The sequence below is a fragment of the Procambarus clarkii genome, chromosome 79 (genome assembly GCF_040958095.1).
Source record: "Procambarus clarkii isolate CNS0578487 chromosome 79, FALCON_Pclarkii_2.0, whole genome shotgun sequence".
Classification (NCBI taxonomy): Eukaryota; Metazoa; Arthropoda; class Malacostraca; order Decapoda; family Cambaridae; genus Procambarus; species Procambarus clarkii.
The window spans coordinates 21538901-21552286 of record NC_091228.1 but is presented as its reverse complement, the minus strand read 5'-3'; the positions used below and the strand labels follow the sequence as shown (position 1 = coordinate 21552286).

The following is a 13386-nucleotide window of genomic DNA, read 5'->3' as shown; positions in this document are numbered from 1 at the left end:
GTGTGTGTGTGTGTGTGTGTGTGTGTGTGTGTGTGTGTGTGTGTGTGTGTGTGTGTGTGTGTGTGTGTATGGAGGGGGGCGTGTGTGTGTACTCACCTAGCTGCGCTTGCGGGGGTTGAGCTTTGGCTCTTTGGTCCCGCCTCTCAACTGTCAATCAACTGGTGTACAGGTTCCTGAGCCTATTGGGCTCTATCATATCTACATTTGAAACTGTGTATGGAGTCAGCCTCCACCACATCACTGCCTAATGCATTCCATTTACTAACTACTCTGACACTCAGAAAGTTCCTTTTAACGTCCCTGTGGCTCATGTGGGCACTCAGTCTCCACCTGTGTCCCCTTGTTCGCGCACCGCTAGTGTTGAATAGTTTATCCTTGTCTACCCTGTCATTTATTTTGAGAATTTTGTAGGTAGTGATCATGTCTCCCCTTACTCTTCTGTCTTCCAGTGTCGTGAGGTATACTCAGGGGCTGAGAGATGATCCAGAGAGAGAACATTGTGAGAGCTCTGAGACAGTCATAATAATTTAGATGTATTACGGCGTGTGTGAGGAATATGTTGTGAGCAGTCCACATGGTTGTGAGGTCTCCCGCTCTGTAGGGTGGAGTATGAGGCGTGGTTGTCGCCCCCGCCACCAGAGGTCAGCCCTTACACGGTACCTCACTCCTCCACCCCTCCCTCCCTCATACTGTACCACCCCCTCCCTCATACTGTACCACCCCCTCCCTCATACTACACCACCCCTCCCTCCCTCATACTGTACCACCCCTCTCTCCCTCATACTACACCACCCCTCCCTCCCTCATACTGTACCACTCCTCCCTCCCTCATACTGTACCACCCCTCTCTCCCTCATACTGTACCACCCCTCCCTCCCTCATACTGTACCACCCCTCCCTCCCTCATACTGTACCACCCCTCCCTCCCTCATACTGTACTACCCCTCCCTCCCTCATACTGTACTACCCCTCCCTCCCTCATACTGCACCACCCCTCCCTCCCTCATACTGTACTACCCCTCCCTCCCTCATACTGTACCACCCCTCCCTCCCTCATACTGTACCACCCCTCCCTCCCTCATACTGTACTACCCCTCCCTCCCTCATACTGTACTACCCCTCCCTCCCTCATACTGTACCACCCCTCCCTCCCTCATACTGTACCACCCCTCCCTCCCTCATACTACACCACCCTCCCTCCCTCATACTGCACCACCCCTCCCTCCCTCATACTGTACCATCCCTCCCTCCCTCATACTGTACCATCCCTCCCTCCCTCATACTACACCACCCCTCCCTCCCCTCATACTGTACCACCCCTCCCTCCCTCATACTGTACCACCCCTCCCTCCCTCATACTGTACTACCCCTCCCTCCCTCATACTGTACCACCCCTCCCTCCCTCATACTGTACCACCCCTCCCTCCCTCATACTACACCACCCCTCCCTCCCTCATACTGTACCACCCCTCCCTCATACTGTACCATCCCTCCCTCCCTCATACTGTACCATCCCTCCCTCCCTCATACTGTACCATCCCTCCCTCCCTCATACTACACCACCCCTCCCTCCCTCATACTGTACCACCCCTCCCTCCCTCATACTGTACCACCCCTCCCTCCCTCATACTGTACCACCCCTCCCTCCCTCATACTACACCACCCCTCCCTCCCTCATACTGTACCACCCCTCCCTCCCTCATACTGTACCATCCCTCCCTCCCTCATACTGCACCACCCCTCCCTCCCTCATACTACACCACCCCTCCCTCATACTGTACCATCCCTCCCTCCCTCATACTACACCACCCCTCCCTCCCTCATACTGTACCATCCCTCCCTCCCTCATACTGTACCACCCCTCCCTCCCTCATACTACACCACCCCTCCCTCCCTCATACTGTACCACCCCTCCCTCCCTCATACTGTACCACCCCTCCCTCCCTCATACTGTACCACCCCTCCCTCCCTCATACTGTACCATCCCTCCCTCCCTCATACTGTACCATCCCTCCCTCCCTCATACTACACCACCCCTCCCTCCCTCATACTGTACCACCCCTCCCTCCCTCATACTGTACCATCCCTCCCTCCCTCATACTGTACCACCCCTCCCTCCCTCATACTGTACCATCCCTCCCTCCCTCATACTGTACCATCCCTCCCTCCCTCATACTGCACCACCCCTCCCTCCCTCATACTGTACCACCCCTCCCTCCCTCATACTGTACCACCCCTCCCTCCCTCCCTCCCTCATACTGTACCACCCCTCCCTCATACTGTACCATCCCTCCCTCCCTCATACTACACCACCCCTCCCTCCCTCATACTGTACCATCCCTCCCTCCCTCATACTGTACCACCCCTCCCTCCCTCATACTACACCACCCCTCCCTCCCTCATACTGTACCACCCCTCCCTCCCTCATACTGTACTACCCCTCCCTCCCTCATACTGTACCACCCCTCCCTCCCTCATACTGTACCACCCCTCCCTCCCTCCCTCCCTCATACTGTACCACCCCTCCCTCCCTCATACTGTACCACCCCTCCCTCCCTCATACTGTACCACCCCTCCCTCCCTCATACTGTACCATCCCTCCCTCCCTCATACTGTACCACCCCTCCCTCCCTCCCTCATACTGTACCACCCCTCCCTCCCTCATACTACACCACCAATCCCTCCCTCATACTACACCACCCCTCCCTCCCTCATACTGTACCACCCCTCCCTCCCTCATACTACACCACCCCTCCCTCCCTCCCTCATACTGTACCACCCCTCCCTCCCTCCCTCATACTGTACCACCCCTCCCTCCCTCATACTGTACCATCCCTCCCTCCCTCATACTGTACCACCCCTCCCTCCCTCATACTGTACCATCCCTCCCTCCCTCATACTGTACCATCCCTCCCTCCCTCATACTGTACCACCCCTCCCTCCTTCCCTCATACTGTACTACCCCTCCCTCCCTCATACTGTACCATCCCTCCCTCCCTCATACTGCACCACCCCTCCCTCCCTCATACTGTACCATCCCTCCCTCCCTCATACTGTACCACCCCTCCCTCCCTCATACTGTACCATCCCTCCCTCCCTCATACTGTACCATCCCTCCCTCCCTCATACTGTACCACATCATACTGTACTACCCCTCCCTCCCTCATACTGTACCATCCCTCCCTCCCTCATACTGCACCACCCCTCCCTCCCTCATACTGTACCATCCCTCCCTCCCTCATACTGTACCATCCCTCCCTCCCTCATACTGTACCACCCCTCCCTCCCTCATACTGTACCATCCCTCCCTCCCTCATACTGTACCACCCCTCCCTCCCTCATACTGTACCACCCCTCTCTCCCTCATACTACACCACCCCTCCCTCCCTCATACTGTACCACCCCTCCCTCCCTCATACTACACCACCCCTCCCTCCCTCATACTGTACTACCCCTCCCTCCCTCATACTGTACCATCCCTCCCTCCCTCATACTGTACCACCCCTCCCTCCCTCATACTGTACTACCCCTCCCTCCCTCATACTGTACCACCCCTCCCTCCCTCATACTGTTCCACCCCTCCCTCCCTCATACTACACCACCCCTCCCTCCCTCATACTGTACTACCCCTCCCTCCCTCATACTGTACCACCCCTCCCTCCCTCATACTGTTCCACCCCTCCCTCCCTCATACTACACCACCCCTCCCTCCCTCATACTGTACTACCCCTCCCTCCCTCATACTGTACTACCCCTCCCTCCCTCATACTGTACCACCCCTCTCTCCCTCATACTACACCACCCCTCCCTCCCTCATACTGTACCATCCCTCCCTCCCTCATACTGTACCACCCCTCCCTCCCTCATACTGTACCACCCCTCTCTCCCTCATACTGTACCACCCCTCCCTCCCTCATACTGCACCACCCCTCCCTCCCTCATACAACACCACCCCTCCCTCCCTCATACTGTACCACCCCTCCCTCCCTCATACTGTACCATCCATCCCTCCCTCATACTGTACCACCCCTCCCTCCCTCATACTACACCACCCCTCCCTCCCTCATACTGTACCACCCCTCCCTCCCTCATACTGTACCACCCCTCCCTCCCTCCCTCATACTGTACCACCCCTCTCTCCCTCATACTGTACCACCCCTCTCTCCCTCATACTACACCACCCTAGGGGTCTGACAGCTGAGTGCACAGCGCTTCGGATTCGTAGTCCTGAGGTTCCGGTTCGATTCCCGGTGGAAGCGGAAACAATTGGGCAGTTTTTTATACACTGATGCCCATGTTACCGAGCAGTAAATAGGTACCTGGGAGTTAGACAGCTGCTATGGGCTGCTTCCTGGGGTTGGAGGCCTGGTCTGGGACCGGGCCGCGGGAATGCTAAGCCCCGAACTCATTTCAACAGGGTGAGCTGACCCCACCCTGTCTACACCCTGTAGACAGGGTGGGCTGACCCCACCCTGTCTACAGGGTGGGGTCAGCCTGTACATCAAAGACACACTCATCTGTACCGAGCTGCTAAACACCTCAAATGATATGGTGGAAGTGCTGATAGTCAAAATAGAGATCCTAAATGTAGTTATTGTCCTTCTATATAAGTCACCGGAGGCAAACCCTCAGCAGTTTAAAGACCAACTAATGAAAATAGATCACTGCTTGGAAAACCTCACAAATCCAGCCCCGAATATCATCCTGCTTGGGGACTTCAACCTACGGCACCTGAAATGGAAGCACCTGGCTAATACAGTAATATCAGAAAGAATACCAGGAAGTAGCCTAAATGAACAGGCACATGCAAATGACCTGCTACGGATGTGCGACAGGTTTGCCTTAAACCAGCAAATAGTAGAACCAACTAGGAAGGAGAACACGCTGGACCTCATTTTCACTAATAATGATGAATTGATCAGGAACATAATGATTACAAATACCTGTTACTCAGATCACAACTTAATTATAGTTATGACAACCATGGGGAGTAGACCTTCAAAACCAGTCCAGATTCCCGGTGGAGGAGATTTCAGCAAATTCAACTTCAATAATAAGCAGATAAACTGGGAGCAAATAAACCAGGACTTCACAGAAATAAACTGGGAAGAACAGCTAGAAAATCCAAACCTGAACCAGTGCCTGGAAAAAATAAGCTCAGTAGCACTAGAAATATGTTCAAACCGCATACCCCTAAGAAAAACGAGGAAGAGATGCAGATTGGAACGGGAACGTCGTTCCCTATATAGGCGAAGAAAACGAATCACGGAACAACTTGAGAGTCGCACCCTATCTCAAGAACGGCGAAGAAGGTTAGGTAGAGAAATAGAAACAATGGAACGGAAGCTACAAGAATCATACAAAACCCAGGAGAGGCAAAGAGAGGACCCCTGCGAAAGGGAGATAGAACTTTCACCGATGACAACAAAGAAATGAGCGAGCTACTGAGGAATCAGTACCACTCTGTTTTTAGCGAGCCACTAAGCACACTGAAGATTGATAACACAAATGAATTTTTCATGGATATGATACTAACATCAAATCATATATCAGATGTCACCCTATCCCCACTGGATTTTGAAGAAGCCATCAACAGTATGCCTATGCACTCTGCACCAGGCCCCGATTCTTGGAACTCCATATTCATCAAGAACTGTAAAAAACCACTATCGCAGGCCCTCCACATTCTGTGGAGACAAAGCCTAGATACTGGCGTTATCCCTGACATACTAAAAACAGCAGAGATAGCTCCACTCCATAAAGAAGGAAATAAGGCAGAGGTAAAAAATTACAGACCGATAGCGCTAACATCGCACATCATAAAAAATTTTGAGAGAGTGCTAAGAAGTAAGATCACAAAATACATGGAATCACAGCAACTCCATAACCCCGGACAACATGGTTTCAGAACAGGGCGCTCTTGCCTGTCGCAGTTGCTGGACCACTATGATATGGCATTAGATACTATGGAAGACAAACAAAACGCTGATGTAATTTACACAGATTTCGCAAAAGCTTTTGATAAATGTGACCATGGTGTTATTGCACATAAAATGCGTTCAAAAGGAATTACCGGAAAAATAGGCAGATGGATCTACAATTTCCTGACCAACAGAACCCAATGTGTAATAGTCAACAAAATAAAATCCAGCCCATCAACCGTGAAGAGCTCAGTCCCCCAGAGTACTGTGCTTGCTCCAGTACTTTTTCTCATCCTCATATCGGACATAGACCAGAACACAACCTATAGCACTGTATCATCCTTTGAAGATGACACTAGGATTTTCATGAGAGTAGGCAACATAGAGGACACGGCAAACCTCCAATCAGATGTAGATCAGGTCTTTCTATGGGCTACAAAAAATATGGTGTTTAACGAAGATAAGTTCCAACTCATGCGCTATGGAAAAAATGAAAATATAAAAACAGAAACCACGTACAAAACTCAGGCAAATCATAACATAGAACGAAAAGGCAATGTAAAGGATCTGGGTGTACTCATGTCGGAAGACCTTACCTTTAAAGAACACAATAAAGTAGCCGTCACAACTGCAAGAAAAATGACAGGTTGGATAACAAGAACTTTTCACACTAGAGATGCTATACCGATGATGATACTTTTCAAGACGCTTGTGCTCTCTAGAGTGGAGAACTGCTGCACAATGACAGCCCCTTTCAAAGCTGGAGAAATTGCTGACCTAGAGAGCGTGCAGAGATCCTTTACTGCTAGAATCCACTCAGTAAAACATCCAAACTACTGGGACCGACTAAAGAGCCTAAATCTGTATTCTCTTGTTCGCAGGCGGGAGAGATACATAATAATTTACTCGTGGAAAATAATTGAGGGGCTGGTCCCAAACCTGCACACAGAAATAACATCACATGAGACCAGAAGACATGGCAGGATGTGCAGAATACCCCCGTTGAAAAGCAGAGGTGCAACAGGTACTCTGAGAGTGAACTCTTATCAACATCAGAGGCCCGAGACTGTTCAACACGCTTCCGCTACACATAAGGGGCATAACTGGCCGACCCCTCACAGTGTTCAAGAGAGAACTATCAACATCAGAGGCCCGAGACTGTTCAACACGCTTCCACTACACATAAGGGGCATAACTGGCCGACCCCTCACAGTGTTCAAGAGAGAACTATCAACAACAGAGGCCCGAGACTGTTCAACACGCTTCCACTACACATAAGGGACATAACTGGCCGACCCATCACAGTGTTCAAGAGAGAACTATCAACATCAGAGGCCCGAGACTGTTCAACACGCTTCCACTACACATAAGGGACATAACTGGCCGACCCCTCACAGTGTTCAAGAGAGAACTATCAACATCAGAGGCCCGAGACTGTTCAACACGCTTCCACTACACATAAGGGACATAACTGGCCGACCCATCACAGTGTTCAAGAGAGAACTTGACAAACACCTCCAAAGGATACCTGATCAACCAGGCTGTGATTCATACATCAGACTGCGAGCAGCCGCGTCCAACAGCCTGGTTGACCAGTCCAGCAATGAGGAGGCCTGGTCAACGACCGGGCCGCGGGGACGCTAAGCCCCGAAAACACCTCAAGATAACCTCACAAATCATAGAGTCACAACATGTACATAACCCTGGACAAGACGGGTTCAGACCAGGGACCTCGCGCCTCTCAGCTGCTAGATCACTGTGACATATCTTGAGGTTATCTTGAGATGATTTCGGGGCTTTTAGTGTCCCCGCGGCCCGGTCCTCGACCAGGCCTCCACCCCCAGGAAGCAGCCCGTGACAGCTGACTAACACCCAGGTACCTATTTTACTGCTAGGTAACAGGGGCATAGGGTGAAAGAAACTCTGCCCATTGTTTCTCGCCGGCGCCTGGGATCGAACCCAGGACCACAGGGTCACAAGTCCAGTGTGCTGTCCGCTCGGCCGACCGGCTCTGACCTAAGCTGCCATGGAAGACAAGCAAAATGCAGGTGTACTATACACACACTTGATTATACTGATAGTTATATCAGTATAATCCCCCCCCCTTCCCCACTCCACCCCCCCCCAGTCTTCTTTACTCAACAAGCACACTTACGGAAGTTAGCGGCTTCTTTGAGAGATGAGAAAGTTGTCTTATCACTCGGGATCCCTGTTATCTGGTTATCTTGACTGAGGGAGCTCCCAGCCTGGTGAGTACGGCGGAGGCTCACTTGTGTTGGGGTAGTGTGTGAAGGGTCTTCCCCTGATAACACTTTGTGACACCCCCCCTGCAGGTGTGTGAAGGGTCTTCCCCTGATAACACTTTGTGACACCCCCCCTGCAGGTGTGTGAAGGGTCTTCCCCTGATAACACTTTGTGACACCCCCCCCCTGCAGGTGTGTGAAGGGTCTTCCCATGATAACACTTTGTGACACCCCCCCCTGCAGGTGTGTGAAGGGTCTTCCCCTGATAACACTTTGTGACAGCCCCCCCTACAGGTGTGTGAATGGTCTTCCCCTGATAACACTTTGTGACAGCCCCCCCTGCAGGTGTGTGAAGGATCTTCCCCTGATAACACTGTGACACCCCCCCTGCAGGTGTGTGAAGGATCTTCCCCTGATAACACTGTGACACCCCCCCTGCAGGTGTGTGAAGGATCTTCCCCTGATAACACTTTGTGACACGCCCCCCTGCAGGTGTGTGAAGGGTCTTCCCCTGATAACACTTTGTGACAGCTCCCCTGCAGGTGTGTGAAGGGTCTTCCCATGATAACATTTTGTGACACCCCCCTGCAGGTGTGTGAAGGATCTTCCCCTGATAACACTGTGACACCCCCCCTGCAGGTGTGTGAAGGATCTTCCCCTGATAACACTTTGTGACAGCCCCCCCTGCAGGTGTGTGAAGGGTCTTCCCCTGATAACACTTTGTGACAGCTCCCCTGCAGGTGTGTGAAGGGTCTTCCCATGATAACATTTTGTGACACGCCCCCCTGCAGGTGTGTGAATGGTCTTCCCCTGATAACACTTTGTGACAGCCCCCCCTGCAGGTGTGTGAAGGATCTTCCCCTGATAACACTGTGACACCCCCCCTGCAGGTGTGTGAAGGATCTTCCCCTGATAACACTGTGACACCCCCCCTGCAGGTGTGTGAAGGATCTTCCCCTGATAACACTTTGTGACACGCCCCCCTGCAGGTGTGTGAAGGGTCTTCCCCTGATAACACTTTGTGACAGCTCCCCTGCAGGTGTGTGAAGGGTCTTCCCATGATAACATTTTGTGACACCCCCCTGCAGGTGTGTGAAGGATCTTCCCCTGATAACACTGTGACACCCCCCCTGCAGGTGTGTGAAGGATCTTCCCCTGATAACACTTTGTGACAGCCCCCCCTGCAGGTGTGTGAAGGGTCTTCCCCTGATAACACTGTGACACCCCCCCTGCAGGTGTGTGAAGGATCTTCCCCTGATAACACTTTGTGACACGCCCCCCTGCAGGTGTGTGAATGGTCTTCCCCTGATAACACTTTGTGACAGCCCCCCCTGCAGGTGTGTGAAGGATCTTCCCCTGATAACACTGTGACACCCCCCCTGCAGGTGTGTGAAGGATCTTCCCCTGATAACACTGTGACACCCCCCCTGCAGGTGTGTGAAGGATCTTCCCCTGATAACACTTTGTGACAGCCCCCCCTGCAGGTGTGTGAAGGGTCTTCCCCTGATAACACTTTGTGACAGCTCCCCTGCAGGTGTGTGAAGGGTCTTCCCATGATAACATTTTGTGACACCCCCCTGCAGGTGTGTGAAGGGTCTTCCCTTGATAACATTTTGTGACAGCCCCCCTGCAGGTGTGTGAAGGGTCTTCCCTTGATAACATTTTGTGACACCCCCCCTGCAGGTGTGTGAAGGGTCTTCCCCTGATAACACTTTGTGACACCCCCCCCCTGCAGGTGTGTGAAGGGTCTTTCCCATGATAACACTTTGTGACACCCCCCCTGCAGGTGTGTGAAGGGTCTTCCCCTGATAACACTTTGTGACACCCCCCCTGCAGGTGTGTGAAGGGTCTTCCCCTGATAACATTTTGTGACAGCCCCCCCCCCTGCAGGTGTGTGAAGGGTCTTTCCCATGATAACACTTTGTGACACCCCCCCCCCCCTGCAGGTGTGTGAAGGGTCTCTCCATGATAACACTTTGTGACACCCCCCCTGCAGGTGTGTGAAGGGTCTCTCCATGATAACACTTTGTAACAGTCCCCCTGCAGGTGTGTGAAGGGTTTTCCCCTGATAACACTTTGTAACAGTCCCCCTGCAGGTGTGGCGCGGCAGTGTTGGACTATGGCTACCCTCACTGTCCTCCCACTTCTCGGGATAACATAACTCCGTCACTTTTGAGTTTGTTAATTTATTATGCATCCCATACCTATGGCGTGGGGGGTAGTGGACCCCATGCAGTGGGGGAGGGTAGTAGACCCCATGCAATGTGTGGGGGGGGGGTAGTGGACCCCCATGCAGTGTTGGGAGGCGGGTAGTAGACCCCATACAGTGTGGGGGCGCGGGTAGTGGATCCCATGCAGTGCGGGGGGCGGGTAGTGGACCCCATACAGTGTGGGGGCGCGGGTAGTGGACCCCATACAGTGTGGGGGCGCGGGTAGTGGACCCCATACAGTGTGGGGGCGCGGGTAGTGGACCCCATACAGTGGGTGGGGGAGGGTAGTGGACCCCATACAGTGTGGGGGCGCGGGTAGTGGACCCCATACAGTGGGGGGGGGATAGTGGACCCCATACAGTGTGGGGGGGGGAGGGTAGTGGACCCCATACAGTGTGGGGGGGATAGTGGACCCCATACAGTGTGGGGGGGATAGTGGACCCCATACAGTGTGGGGGGGAGGGTAGTGGACCCCATACAGTGTGGGGGGGAGGGTAGTGGACCCCATACAGTGTGGGGGGGGATAGTGGACCCCATACAATGTGGGGGGGTAGTGGCGCAGGCCAGATAATGGAGCTGAAGCACTCCACAGATCAACATCTCTGGTAAAGCTCCCACCAATAAGTTGACTTTAGAATAACGAGAGAAAAGTTAGGGTAAGAAACGTTATCAAAAGTGTGCCGTTATCTTGCGACATCTTCCCCGGCTCTGATGCCCTTCTGGTGAGACGATATCAAGTGTGCCGTTATCTTGCGACATCTTTACCATTACTGTGCTGGCTCTGATGCCCTTCTGGTTATGTACCTCGGTATTAGTCGTATTTGGTCTAAATATATTCTCTAAGTTGAGAGTTTGTTGATGTTACAGCTGGTACGCTGGAGCACAGCTGGTACGCTGGAGCACAGGTGACACGCTTGAGCACAGGTGGCACGCTTGAGCACAGGTGGCACGCTTGAGCACAGGTGGCACGCTTGAGCACAGGTGGTACGCTTGAGCACAGGTGGTACGCTTGAGCACAGGTGGCACGCTTGAGCACAGGTGGTACAGCTCAACTGACAGCTGAAGCTTACAAGCTCAACTGACAGCTGAAGCTTACAAGGTCTGCTTGAAGCACGTACCTGTGAGGAGGGGCAGAAAGAGGACCACTCTAGAAAGAGAACGCAGGCGACTGTACAGGAGAAGGAAAAAAATAACGGAAATGCTTCGGAAGACACAACTATCACAAGCAAGGAAAACAAGCCTAAGCAGGGAGATTGAGGAAATAGAACAAACGTTGAAGCGATCATATGAGTCTGAGGAAATGGAATTGGAACAGAAAGCTATACAAGAGATAAGGAAAAATCCGAAATATTTTTTCACATACGCAAAATCAAAATCCAAAACCTCGACCAGTATTGGACCGTTAATTACAAATGAAGGTACGTACACAGAGGACAACAAAGAGATTAGTGAAATTCTAAGAAGCCAGTATGAGGCTATGTTTAGCACACCAATAAACAACATGAAAGTTGATGACCCAGACAGCTTCTTTATGAATGACATTCAAGCTGCAGATAATATAACGGATATTACCACAAACTCGGAAGACTTTGAAAGAGAAATTGATAATATGCCTCTGCACTCAGCTCCTGGGCCTGACTCATGGAATTCAATATTCATAAAGAAATGTAAAGTACCAGTAGCGAGAGCACTCAGCGTAATATGGAGAAAGAGCCTGGATACAGGGGAGATACCAGCAGCACTTAAATCTGCAGATATAGCTCCGTTGCACAAGGGGGGGAGTAAAGCCTTGGCAAAAAATTATAGGCCAGTTGCACTAACATCACACATAATAAAAGTGTTTGAAAGAGTGATTAGGAATCAAATTTCTAGTTTTATGGAAAACAATGAATTGCACAATCCAGGACAACATGGATTTAGAGCGGGAAGATCCTGTCTGTCACAGTTACTCAACCACTATGACAAAATCACAGAAGCCCTAGAAGAAAAGCAAAATGCAGATGTTGTATACACAGACTTTGCAAAGGCGTTCGACAAATGTGACCATGGGGTGATAGCTCACAAAATGAGGTCAATGGGAATAACTGGAAAAGTAGGACGCTGGATACTCAATTTCCTGTCGAACAGAACACAAAGAGTAACAGTCAATCAGATAAAATCGAGTCCAAGCGATGTTAAAAGCTCTGTACCTCAAGGTACAGTCCTTGCACCGCTACTGTTCCTTATTCTCATATCTGATATAGACAAAAATACACGCCACAGCTTCGTGTCGTCCTTTGCAGATGACACAAAAATCAGCATGAAAATTACCTCTGCTGAAGACATTGAAAAACTACAAGCAGATGTCAACAAAGTTTTTGATTGGGCAGCAGAAAATAACATGATGTTTAACAGTGATAAATTTCAGGTACTCAGGTACGGCAAAAATGAGGATCTGAAACATAATACAGGGTACAAAACACAATCGAATCTTCCCATAGTAGGAAAACAGCATGTCAAGGATTTGGGAATAATGATGTCCGACGATCTAACGTTTAGGGAGCATAACCAAGCAAATATCGCGTCAGCCAGAAAAATGATCGGATGGATTACGAGAACTTTCAAATCCAGGGATCCCATCACAATGGTTGTCCTCTTCAAGTCACTTGTGCTGTCCCGTCTCGAGTACTGCTCAGTACTCACTTCCCCCTTCAGAGCAGGAGAGATTGCTGAAATAGAGGGAATACAGAGAACATATACGGCACGCATAGACGAGATAAAACACCTAAATTATTGGGATCGTCTCAAAGCTCTCCAAATGTACTCTCTAGAAAGGAGACGAGAGAGATACCAAATAATATACACCTGGAAAATACTGGAGGGTCAGGTCCCAAATCTACACAGTAAAATAACAACGTACTGGAGTGAACGATATGGAAGAAAATGCAAGATTGAACCTGTGAAGAGCAGAGGTGCCATAGGCACAATCAGAGAGCACTGTATAAACATCAGGGGTCCGCGGTTGTTCAACGT

At 51.2% G+C, this 13386-nt stretch overlaps 1 protein-coding gene across 1 annotated transcript in view; it reads left to right on the top strand.

Annotated features, from left to right (window-relative positions):
- Nucleotides 1–13386, top strand: part of LOC138357604 (uncharacterized) — a 158703-nt gene that overhangs the window by 106924 nt on the left and 38393 nt on the right. The gene's annotated exons all lie outside the window — the stretch shown is intronic.